Here is a 13,692-nt window from a genome sequence, read left to right as displayed (position 1 = left end):
ATATCCGCATCTACTTCTGGGCAACAAAATGGTTTTCAACATAATCAGTGTTGCTGCACTGCAGGTCCATGATCCTCATCTGGACATGGTTTCCTACATTCCTTAAACCCAGGAGTGAAGAAGTATTCAGACCTATACTTAAGTACCAATATAATGTAAAAATATATAATAAGTACAGTAAAAGTCCTGCATTCAAAATCTTACTAAAAGGACAGAAGTATCATCAGCAAAATGTACTTTTAGTTTGAAAAACTACTCATTATTAGGGCCGCAATTTAAGATTCTTTTCATCATCAATTAATCTGCCAATTATCTTTTGGACTAATTGATTAATCATTTAATCTATGAAATGATGAAGGTAGTGAAACACGCCCATGAAAATGTCCCACAGCCCAAAGTAACATCTTAAAAGTGCTCCATTTGTCAGACTATCAGTCCAAAACTGGAAAAATAAAAGATATTTCATTAACTATCCAACCCGATACCACGCCAAAGCGTGTAATAGACGCACCTGTCCACCAGAGAGCAACGTGTCAGTGTCACGTTTTGTGTCACCGAGGCGTGAATATTACACCTGTGTATGAAGGTACAGTACCAGCAGGGGGTTACAAAGGGGCAACGAAACCACTTGCTTAGGTTTAGGAAAAACATCATGGTTGGCCTTAAAATAAGTACGTATAATACATCAGTATGGAAAACACGTCACAAACGTCACTACAAAACATATGACAAAAGTCACTAACGTAATCCACCTCCCTGCCCGCCATAAGCACTCCTACTCACTTTTTATTCTACGTCACTAGCTCTGCATATTTATTCAGATGCAGTTAGTACAGACTAAATGGCCTACAAATGACATGCCTATAAAGCAAGAACGCTGTGTCAGTCATACGCCTTTTTGAAGAAACAGCATCAAATCCTCACATCTGAGAGGCTAAAAACAGCTTTTTTGTTTGGCATTAATTGCTTGACTGAAATGATTCATCAGCTATTAAAATAGTTGCTGATTCATTTTCTTTCCATCGACTAATTGAATAATTGTTGCAGCTATACTCATTATATTATTGTAGCTGATTGAATTGGAGCTAGTATTAACTACTTTATATAAGGTTAATCTTTAACAATGCATTGCATTTTATGAGGTGTGTTTTAAATGAATTGTAATTGTAATGTAAAGTAACTAGTAACTAAAGCTGTCAGATAAATGTCATCAAATAAAAAGTACATATCTCCCTCTGAAATGTAGAGTAGTATAAAGTAGCATAAAAGGAAATAATCGAAGTACTCCAAATTATACTTAAGTAAATTTAGGTTAATTCCACCACTTGCTTAAACCTCATTCTTTTGAAGACAGGTAGTTTGTTTTTGAGTCAACTCATGCACTGCCATCTATCCCTGATGTGCTCAGGCAAAGACGTTTCTGCTGGATCATATTAGTGACGAACATATTTCATAACCACTTAACAGTCACTGACCTTGAGAGTGATGCTCTGAAGTGGATATGTATGTAACCCTGCTGCATTGTTAATTCAGGGAGCGTCTCAACAAGAGCACCTTGTTTGATACACCGTGACTGCAGACATGTACTGTAGCTAACATAACAATGCTGCAGTGCGGCGTTAAAATACATGTTGCTAAATGTTCAATTAGTTTTTGAGTTTAGCATGCAGGTCAATGACTGTTAAGGGGACTGTTTGTAAGAATCAGAAATTGGTTGTAACAGCGACACCTATGGCCTTTAAGTCAAAGAAAGTCATTGTCCTGTTGCTCGCACTCGCCCGTGTGCACGCGCTACGTGAATGTGAGCAAGCACCCGTCAAAACACTCTATATCTCACCTTCTTGGCAGTAATTTTAGCTGCTCATTAAGTTATGACTTTATTCTCGTAATATTACGCCTTTTTTTCTCATAAAGTTGTGACTTTATTCTCGTAATATTACGACTTTTTTTCTCATTGAGTTATGACTTTATTCTTGTAATATTAAGCCTTATTTTCTCGTAAAGTTATGACTTTATTCTTGTTATATTACGGCTTTTTTTCTCATAAAGTTATGATTTTATTCTCGGAATATGCCTTTTTTTTCTCATAAAGTTGTGCCTTTATTCTCGTAATATTACAACTTTTTTTCTCGTAAAGTTATGACTTTATTCTCATAATATTACGAGTTTTTATCGTAATGTTATGACTTTATTCTGTAAATCTCAGATGTTTTTTTCCTCAATGTGGCCCTAATACGCCTTCGTACATTTGCACTTTGGCTCACACTGCATTAGAATTATATACTATATACTTAGACTATAATCTGTGATACCTTCATCACAATGATCAAATGTTTTGTGGCTCCAGACAGATTTATTTATTTATTTTCTGCCTAAAAAGTCTCTATTGATAATAAAGGTTGCTGACCCCTGGGTTAAGCCAATCAGAGGCAGCGTAGGGCGGGTCATACCTTGTGTTGCCATGGTGTTACTATGGTGATATGTCGAGTACTGTTTCCTGTCGCTATGGCTACCCCGCTAACTACAATGACTTTCAGCATCATTAATTAGCCATGTGCTTCTGCTCGTTTAGGGAGAATTGGCGTTTGTTTTCGAGTTAATGGTCTTAGCTTTTGGTCCAATGGGACATTTTGCGGACTATTGCGTTAACAACGGGACGGTGACTTTGATATGGTTAACTTGTTAGCAAACAGTTTACACTCCCAGCGACACGGAGCGACATGAGCATTCATTAGGAATCGTGTTTCTTGCCACACGGTGAATGTAAGTCTAATATTCACTCGCCTTTTAGCTCTGTTTGTTGTTTCCACCAACTTCTGAAAAAAATATATGTGACTCTTTGGCTGCAAAATGCCATGTTTACCAGCCAGCTAGTAAACATGGCTATTAAACATAGCTAGTAAAGCTAGTTAGCTAGTGGCCAACTGTCTCCTGTTGGCTGCTGGCCAGGTAACACACCATGTAGCTGCTGTTTTGGTCTGCTAAAACCAAATATTATAGTATGAGAGAGGTGTGTGTGTGTGTGTGAGTGAGCCAAAACAGTAAAAATGTCTACCCAAACATTTCATTGCATTAGGGACAAATGTTTGTTCAACCTCTGAAACTCCAGCCTTGCAAATATTTCACCTCCAGGCTGAAAACATCAGTTTGGTTTGGCTGGAATGAGATCAATCAATCAATCAATCAATCAATCAATACTTTTATTGCCATGTCAACCCACAGTTGATTGGAATTTGTTTTGGTGCAGTGCTCATTAAAAACAGACAAAAGACAAAAGCACACACATATAAAAAAAAAAAATAGTGTACATAGGAGACAACCACCTACATTTATACAATCATTCAGACCAATAAAATCCTAAAATACTGTCGAGAGCCTTGTGCTATTGCAACTTCCCCTAAAGTGTCTAGTGCAAAACATTCCTAAGTGCGTTTTGGCTGGAGCACAATTTCCTTCTGCAAAGAGCCTATGCATTTGAGTTTAGGTGCCTTATAGCATCAGGGTACGTGCTGTTCCTGAGGTGGGATGTCCTACACCTCAGACTCTTCCATCTCGAAGAGACAACTAGCAGGATGGGAGAGGTCAGCAATCACCTTCTGCGCCCTGTGGCTGATCCGTGTGGCATAGATGGAGGCCACAGATGGGAGTTCACATCCTAGGATTTTAGAGGCAGTTCGCACCACTCTCTCTAACTGTCTCCTCTCCAATGATCCCACAACACTGAATTTCTTGCTGTTTTCCTTTTGTACATCTTCCAGGTCAAGAGGACATGATGAGCCATGAAGACTGTAAGCTGTGACTGAATCTCAGAAGACTGAACACAGAGGTGAGCCTCACTAGCTACTCTACACTGTTTCCTGTCAAACATTAATAACAAAGGTCCTTGAAATGATGGATGGTAGCCCAAAGTTTAGATCAGCCATTATGAAGTGTGAGCAGTATTTGATCTGTTAGAGATGACAAGACAAGTGACCCCTCAGTGTATTTATGGGGTTTCATAACAGTATAGTGTTCTGGTTATGGCCTCAAGGTTTCAATTTAGTACTCACTTGAACATGATCTTCTGCAGATAAAAACAGAATGAAGATTTAAAAGACTAAAAGATTTCAGTCCTAGTTGAGGTAGCGACAGCAAGTGTGATTTCACACTACAGAAATATAACAGAAAAGCAGCTGCTGTATCTGCTTACAGTGCAGCCAAACAAACTTGTGTTGTTTTAATAAAGAGGTCAGTCAATAAAAATTGCAACCACAATCTGATTTCATGCTGCACACAGCGGATGTAGCAGGACGCAGTAAACTTGGTTACCTTGCTGAGGATTTGGATGTTCACTGTGTCTGCTACTCCTTTCATTACTCCATGAAATATATCAAACTGACGTGCTGACAAAAAGATGCAGAAAATGTCTTATTTTGGAGACACATTTTTGATTAATGTTTGCGGTTAGCACTAGACGCGTTGACAAACACAATGCGTTCCCTTAACTGCTTCACAATCAGCCGCCAGCAGGGGGCGACTCCTGGTTGGACAAAGAAGTCTGATTGTATCGAAGTCTATGAAAAAATTACCTTACTTCTCACTTGATTTATTACCTCAGTAAACATTGTAAACATGTGGTCTCAATCGCTAGTTTCAAGTCTTCTTTAATACAGCATGATATTCATTTGCTAAATTATGGTCCTGTTTAGAGTAAAATAGACCATAAAACAGGGTGTGCTTCAGGACGTGGCTACCTTGTGATTGAAAACTCAAAACGGCAGTCCACAAACCAATAGGTGACGTCACAGTGACTACGTCCACTAATTATATACAGTCTATGTTCACAATAAAAGCCAACATGTGTTTAGCCAGTTGAACACCTTAAATGTGAAGCAGCAGCAGTTAATGTTCAGTTTGCATTAGCAGTAACTTCAAACATCGATACACAGAGATGTCTCTTAAAAACAGTAATGCTGAATTACATGCTGCACTCACCGTTTCTTATGAATCGTGGGCAGGTAGGCAATTTGAATCCAGTGCGGAAATGGCGGACTTTGCCACTAAAGCCCCTTTCCCTCTGGACAAAAAACCCACTAACACCCACTAACATCTGGCTTTTGTCTTCAGTGGGAAAGGTTACAATCTGCATTCATTCCCGGGACAAATGAGTGCAGTAGTCACTTGATTTCATGAAAAGTATAACTTTAAGATTAATAATGCATTCACTATTCATTGAATTTATCTGTAGATGTGGAAATACTAGAGTGTATGGATGATTGGGAAAAAGTACGCCAACCAAGTGGAAAAGGTCAGAAACTAAGAGAATGGCGATCAATACTCCACAACTATAATCCTCACCCAGCTGGACTTAGCTGGACTGTTCTTTCTATGAATTTTAAAGTGGTTACACATGTAACCATCAGAGAGGCTGCACATTTCACTTCCTTCTTTCACTTCCCTGCTGCTGCATCGATCCCCAAGAGGAAACCCTGTAGTGCCCATACAGGGTTGTAGTCAGATTTCTACACTGAGAGCTTCAGCAAAGTAGAAGCAAAGTGCCTGCAGAGACTCAGACTCCAGCAATAATGACTGTTTCCTTCAGTATACAGCCTTTACAGACAGAGTAGACATTGACATTTAAAGCATAAAACAAAATGTTGTTAATTCAGAATCAACAAACAATAATGTGGCTTTTAAACTAAAAAATATAAACTGCAATAGAAAGAACACGTTCACTTGATTAAATGTGCAAAAACATTAAAGTAAATTATAACACTCACATGAATAGTACTGTTTTTAAAAAAAAAAGCTTATAAAGAAAATGGTTAAAATTGCTAAGCAATGTATATCTACTAATCAAGAGGTAATAGTTTAAGCAGAACTGTTGTCCCATAGAAGTATGGAAATTACATCCTACCCTGCTGCCTAATGTGTTTTAATGAAACCTCCAAAAGAACCACTTTAAACTGGCGGCAAAGAAGGCACTTTAATAAAAACAAAAAATGAATAAAGCCCTGAAACATCTAATAGATATTAAAGTGCATTCCATGTGGAGCAGAACTTTTTGAAAATGTGAGTCTAAGTGAAAACAGAATAAAAGCTTAGACGCTAATAGCTACATTTCCTTGACTTTTCCTATTTTCTGCTCCAATCTTCTGTTTCAATTTCCTATTTTCCATGGCCCAGTTTATATTTAGGGGGAAAACTGCAGCGCTGCAAAAACCCGAGGTGATTACTTTCACTATCTGTTTGCATCTACCTGTTGTAATGATGATGATATGCTGAGCTCAAGTTGTGCAACAATAATGCCGAGTTGTGCAGAGTTCACCTTCCAATCTGTGTTAATGAGAAGCCTATAAATGCTATTACAGTGTGCATTCAGACATCATCTGCATCTATAGAGGCACACAGTATAGAGGTGTATGAGTGTCCAGCAGTGCACTGGGCCGTCCACCTTGAGGTAGTTATACAGGAAAGGATGATGTGACTAGAATGGAATATTTGCATTACAGGACACAAGCTTAACTCCTGTGTTTTGTCCCGGTTTTAATGATGGTACCCTCACTAAGCTCAGGTTGCATCGTATCAGTGCTGACCCTCGTGGGCTGAAGTCTGGTGACACCTTCCAATCCGTGTTAATGAGCTGACTCCACTCCGTCTACGGGTCACGGTGATATTTACAGAAACCGTTGTAGCGGCAGATATCCACGCCTCCCCGTGGCGCTCCCTCGCCTCATTTGCATAGCTTTCAGACTTCCCTTTTCTCTCTCTCCCTCTTTCACCGCTCTCGTTGTGCTCCTCCGTGATCGACAGGCTCCTTCGCACTTCTCTTCAGTTTGTGTCGCACATGTTAATTAAAGCCTCTAATTAGCTTTCCCCACTAAAAGGCCGCATTAAATCAGAGTTGGAATGGCAAATGATTCCTGGCATTAGCATAATTGTGTTTTTGAAGTGTAAAGATTTGGGCATTAGGGATGCTAGCACGCGTTTTTGTTTCAGTGATTTGTTGTGTTTTGGGGCTCAGGGCCCGAGGGGCCACTGGAGGTTGGCTGTGTGGGTTTAGGGGCCCCAGGACCCTACAGGGGCCACACACTAATGAGGCCTGCTCCTCTCTGATGGAGCGCATACAGGAAAAACAAACCTGTGATGTGGTACCCTCGGGTGGTCCTGAGAGACCGGGAGAGCGGAACAGGACGCTGGTGGAGAGTGTGTGTGTATGATAGAGAGAGGAGACAAAAGGGAGATAAAGTTATTACTATTTTTATTATTATTGCCAGAGATTGGCGTTTACCCTGCCTTTTGCCCAATGCATGCTGGGATTGGCTAAATGCCCCAGTGACACTGAACATACAAATATGGAAAATAGCTTAAATGTAATGATCAATGTGCATAGTTTCACATAGGACTGCATGAAAATCATTGAATATACAGGTGGTATAATAATGAATGAAAGAAACACTTGTATAGTACCTTTTCACAGTAAAATATTAATGTATTGTAGCTGACTCCTACAGGACATAACAAAGCTTTTAGCTTCACATAAGATATTTTATAATTAACTATTCTGGTATGTGGTGTTCAGGATGATACAGTAGTCCAAAATTGTATTTCCACACAAGAAATGATGCCGTGTCCTCCCCCCAACCCCCGGTCATCTGAAGTGCAACAGATTGTTATTGTTCTGACTAATTGTGCCGAGTAATCACGTAGAACTTTTCATGTAGTTGTTGCATCTTTAAAATTATTTTGATGGGATAGGATTTATTTTGTTTTTAGAAAAATGAGACCATCCAGGTGAAAATTGGTTTGGATTCATGTGGGAAGGGGGAATTGGTGTAAACCACATTGTCTTTTTTTAAGACAGTCAATTTTCAAATACACCCACAGGCGCTACAAATTGTGATTAATAAAACACTAACAAACGATTCTACAAAGTACAAGTATGATGCATTGATGACATTTTGAGATTTGGGGAAGTGTTACCCACAGTTATCCGGGGTCCTCCCCCAGAAAATTTTAGTTTCAGAGACTTTGTTTCCTGCATTCTGGTGACTAGAAAATAAAAAAAATAATAAGTACACTGCAACAGCATTTTTGGTTAAATAGGCCTACTTGGAATTTTACTTTTAATTCTCAGGAGAGAAAACTGAATAATTCACCCCTGTGGTGTGAACTTTTTTGAATCTCTGGTATAAACTAACTCAGTTTTCATTCATTCATTAATCTTTTGCCTCTGCTTGAGTATTTCTTTCTCTTAGTACTCTCCATTTCTCTCTCCGTCTCTCACTCACTGAAGGTCCTTTCAGACACAATGCGACAACGGCACCACTGCGCTCTGAAACCCGTTATTTCCAATGGCTTGCGCCACGCCGGCTTTGCTGTGATGTGTGGCGAGCGCGGCTCAAACCGTGCCGCCGTGTTGCGAGCAGCTCTCCTCCGCCGGGAAAAGACATTTGGTGTAGCTCTATTGCCGTCGGGGTGGAAGCAGTAGAGCTTATACACACTGTACATTGCCAGAAACATGTTGAGATAACGAAAAGGAAAAACAATGGCGGGAGAAATGCAGGAGAATTGTGACCCCGGGAGGAAACCGGGAGAGGGCAATGAAAAACGTGAGTCTCCCGGGAAAATCGGGAGGGTTGGCAAGTATGCCATTATGAAAGGAAAACTCTATGTAGAAAGAAAGGGCTGGCAGTAGCTGCGCAGCAACAGCAACACAGTCAGTGAGGACACCACACGCGTGAGTGACGCAGCAGTTCAGCTAGGTAGCCGTCACCCGCTGTTCACGCAGGCAGGGTGGCCCAGATGTAATTCCAGCCTAAATAACCTTATATGTGTCCATCAGCTGTATTGAGACGTTTCCATCCAGGTGGAACGATTTTTTCAAAATGGACCTCCTTGTTAGTGTTTGTGAACACACAGAGACTCTCATGCCCCGGGTCATGTCCTCTATTACAGTGTGATATACCTGGAGTTACTAGTGATTAGTGCCGTGCACATCCTCAGCCATCAAACATGACTGAAGCTGTCACCATCCCATGAATCGTGCCTTGGGGTAGACATGATGTACTTTTCAGGAACTTCCTCTGGGCGAACTCACTCGCTGACTGCCGTGGCTAAATTATTCAGGGCGAACTTGTCTACCCAAAGGCACAGTGGTGGAACAGTGACAGTTTGGGGGTTGTGTGATAGCTGAAAGTGTTGTCATATGAGTTATTATTGAAGCGGCCACATATGCAGCAGATTCCCGCTCCAGCCTTGAATATGCTCAAGGCATGAAAACCCATTAAGATGCACTGGAGGAAGCAGAGTTGAAGGAATGATGTGAGGAGGAAGAGGCTGCAGACTGAATTATCACCACTTCTACCCAAGCCGACTTTGAATTTGATTAATTCTAATTAAATGATTTTCGTGTCAGCAGTCGAATCAGTTCTGTTTCTTTAAAAGACTACAGTTGATTGCATAAGGGCATACTGCCATGTTCCTGAAGTGACACATGAAATTATGTGGAATGATTTTTAATGGAACAAAAGAGCTGCAATGTGTTTTTTTACATGTGAGAGAGGAAGACGGAGGCAGAAAAGCCGAGCGAGAAAACACAAAAGAAACAGAGAAAGAAAAAGAGGAGGAGGAGGAAGGAGAGAAACGAACAAGTGAGAGAAATATGGAGACTGCAAGCAGCGCCAGACACAGTTTGGAAGTCTAACATTCATTATGTCTGTTTCACTGGTGCTGGTAGTCTAAACGCAGTAGGAGATCTCAGCCAGTCAGCAGGGAAACCAAGGGCACTGCCAGAGGCTTGATTTAGCCTACAAAAAGACATTTCACCCTATGAGTCCAGGAGAAGACTTTCTTATTTTTGTTCGTCGAAGTTTTGCCAAGTTTATGTAACTACTGCTGCAAAAAGGGAACATTCCTGTTGTACGAGCTGGGATTGTTGGCCGTTGTGCCCCCTCTCCATACGCCTACGCTATCCAACTTGTTATTGTCAGCAGGTGTAAAGTTATGAGCTTAAAGTTGCAGTGAGAAGCAGAGGTCTGATGTATTTCTAGAAAAAAAAAAGAAGTGTTGCTTGGTGTTGTGAAAAGCAGAAAATCATTATAAGTTCAACTGAATAATTGCTTTTATAAACAGTAATAAAAGTTGTTATGAAATACAGAACAGCAGCAGTTTAAAATGTAAATATAATAATTTAGAAATAACATTTTAGCGCCCGACATGCAACATTTAGGGATGGGGGAAAGAATTGATACAGCATAGTATTGCGATATTTTGTGTGGCAACATTGTATCGATACACTGACGTCAAGTATCAATCTTTTACTATATAAACTTTAAACTTTTAAAACTTTAAAATTACTTATAAACAATCCGCCGGCCCGCCACCCGGACGCTATTCTGTCTTTCAAAGGTTGCAGCAGGCTCAATCTTAGAGCCAGTGAGGATACTGGTATCATATGAAACTAGAAAACGGAATCAACTGATACCAAAGTCCCTTAACCTCTGACCTCAAGATATGTGAATGAAAACTCTGAAATGAACATAGTGAAAACTGTATCCTATTAGATAAAACAGATGTTGACAAACCGCATAATTTACAGTTAAAAAATTTTACTAAATTGCAATATATTGCAAATATATCTTATCACAATACTCAGCATATCGCAAAGTGTTTAAAATCGCAATAAGATTGTCTCGTACGTATCGTGATAATATCGTATCGTGGGCCCTCTGGTGATTCCCACCCCCTCTAAGGGTATAACGTTTATGTTAGTGTTTACTATCTTACTTTGGCCAATTAGCATGCTAACCTTTGCTAATTGGCACTAAACACAAAGTACAGCTGAGGCTGATGGGATTGTCATTAGTTTTTTAGGTATTTGGACATAAATGAGAAATTCTGAATTGGACCTGATGATGGCGTCAGATGAAAAGTCAGAGGATCACCAAAGTTTTTGCAATTCATCCTGAGGGGGACATGAATGCTTGTATCAAATGTCATGGCAATCCATCCAATAGTTGGTAAGGCATTTCACTTAAAACCACAAATGTCAACCTGCTGGTAGCACTAGAGAAAAAGTCACCAAAGTCAGATGGATTCTTCCTCTGGGGGCCATGAATGTCTATACAAAATTGCATAGCAATTTAAGTATGTTTTTTAATATTCAATAAATGCATGATTTGCTATAAGAACTTTCATATTCTGCTGTACTTCTCTGACAGACAGGTGGTGGTTAAAGTACGAGTGTTAACAGTCACAGGTCTGTGTTTCGGCATTAGATCATTAGACTTTAAATGAACCGTGGTGTGCTTACAGGTGTGCGTTTATTAGCCGTTTTACAGCAGCTCGGAAAGTGACTCAGCAAACCGGAACCGAGGACAGAAGCAATCTGTTCAGTAACCGGAGTAAAAAAAAAAAAAACTTCATCGCAAGTCTGAGCCTGGGCTCTACTTTTGAGAGAAATTTAACCTATACGACAAAAGAAAAAACTCATTAGCTGAAGTTCACCATATAGGTCGTCTCTGATTATAAATGATAATTTTATCAATCAAGGACTACTGGCCTTTAAAGGTGCTCGCATTCATTTTGTGCTACTAATTCTATATTGACTATTGAGCAAATGAGGCCTATTTCTCAGTTTAACAGAGCTGATTATACGGTCCTAAAAGATGAAAAATAACAAGCAGATATTGGAGAGTGAAGTGTTTACCTTTTAAGAGCCAGTGACAGACAAGCTCGATGGAAACAAGCCGATGACAAGATGACAGGAGCAAGAATAAACTGATATTTTCATTAAAAAAATCCCGGGGCGTCATTTAAGATAGGGAGGGAGAGGCAGGGGGGCTCCAAATATCACGGCACAGATATGACAGGTAAACATACGCACACACACAGCGACACACACACACACGCTCTGCAGCCCTGATTGAGTGTAAGTGTCTGCGTCGGCGGTCAAGGTCAGCTGATAATGGGAGAGATTGAGGACAGGGTGAGGCGGCGGGGGGGTCGGCAGCAGTCTCAGGTAATGAGATTTACGACCCTGAGCTCTCACTGCGCCCCCCCCCCCACTACATCCCCCCTCCCATAGCCCCCCCACTCCCCACCCCTCGCCTAACATGATTTATAGATCTAATAGACGTCAGCGCTCCCGCCTAAGATAGAGGTTTCACATTATCACTGAGGGAAAGTCATCCGTTCAACAGGGCAAGAATACAGAGACAACTCTACCAAAGATGTCCCTGTGTTTGTGTGTAGGCATGTCAGAAACACATCAGTATGTGTATGTGCTGGCATTAATGATCTTAGTTATTCAGATTCTTGACAATAGTGCTGTGGAAAGTTACTTTTAAAAGTAATTTAATACAAGCAAAAACAAATGTTTTGATTTTGATGTTTAAAGCTGCACCAGTGGGCAACCTCCGGGTCTGAAAAGTGAAGCCAATGCGGAAGTGCTTTTAACTTGCTTTCTTCCTAACAGCCAGCAGGGGGCGACTCCTCTGGTTGCAAAAAGAAGTCTGATTGTATAAAAGTCTATGAGAAAATGAGCCTACATCTCACTTGATTTATTACCTCAGTAAACATTGTAAACATGAGTTTATGGTCTCAATCACTAGTTTTAAGTCTTCTTCAATACAGCATGATGTTCATTTAGTAAATTATGGTCCCATTTAGAGGCAAATAGACCATAAAGCAGGGTATGCTTTAGGGCGTGGCTACCTTGTGATTGACAGGTCACTACCACTGTGTTGTCCGGTCTGGGAGTTGTCCGTGTTTTCGTCTTACCAGTTTATCCTTTCACACAGTGTGTTTTCAGTTCATGAAAGTTAATTGTAACATTAAAAAATGTCTTATTCAGCGTTTGTTGTACTTAGCTCCACCCTCTCGTGTCACTTCTGGTTGCAAAATAACAAGATGGTGACGGCCAAAATGCCGAACTCGAGGCTTCAAAACAGTAGTCCACAAACCAATGTGGTGACTACGTCCACTTCTTTTATACAGTCTATGAGCTGCATGAAATGACTATGTGTTATGTGAAAGGGATAGTTTGTAGTGAATAACAGAAAATGATGACTGTTCCTCTCGGCTCTACTGAGCTCTTACGCCTGTTGTTTTGGCTTCACCACCCACAACTTTACCTTTTTGGTTCGCTCTCACCGCTTTTATCAGTAATGTTTCCAATAAAAAGCTCTAATAACTAGACCATACACTACATGCTCAGCCCCAAACAGTAGACAGCCAAAGTTTGCAACTAACTGAATATAATGGAACATGTAGCAGCTTCCCCCAAATGGCCAAAAAGTCAAATTTTGATTAAACAACACAAAACTTTTAGCCATCACTCCCACCAGTGCTGCTTTGGGAGCTAAAAATATATATTTTAAGTAACAAGTTGTCTTGTGCCGCCCACTGTGCTGGACCGTAGCCAAGATTGTAGAAATACTGTGGTAAAATCCGCCCATATAACGTATAATAATAATAAGTTTTGACCACCAATCAAACTCAGTATCAAAAATCACACAATTTGAGATTTTATTAGTTTAACTGTTCAATTATGTTTTCTTTAAATGTAATCCCTTTACATTATTATCTGATGCCAGCTGTATGTAAAATAAGCCTTAAAATCCATATAATATCTATATCCTAGTCATGCCATTATTAACTATACAATAGATCCAAAGATCCAAAGCAAGATGATTGGTCCCTATAAGTTAC

General features: G+C 40.1%; 1 long non-coding RNA gene across 1 annotated transcript in view; it reads left to right on the top strand.

Annotated features, from left to right (window-relative positions):
• Nucleotides 1–2,491: 2,491 nt before the first annotated feature.
• Nucleotides 2,492–13,692, top strand: part of LOC119483214 — a 44,470-nt gene continuing 33,269 nt past the window's right edge. Inside the window, exons 1-2 of the long non-coding RNA XR_005205642.1 lie at nt 2,492–2,763; nt 3,759–3,826. This is a non-coding gene — a long non-coding RNA (uncharacterized LOC119483214). The remainder of the gene's footprint in view (nt 2,764–3,758; nt 3,827–13,692) is intronic.

The sequence above is a fragment of the Sebastes umbrosus genome, chromosome 23, assembly GCF_015220745.1.
Source record: "Sebastes umbrosus isolate fSebUmb1 chromosome 23, fSebUmb1.pri, whole genome shotgun sequence".
NCBI lineage: Eukaryota > Metazoa > Chordata > Actinopteri > Perciformes > Sebastidae > Sebastes > Sebastes umbrosus.
This window is presented reverse-complemented; position numbering and strand designations above follow the sequence as displayed.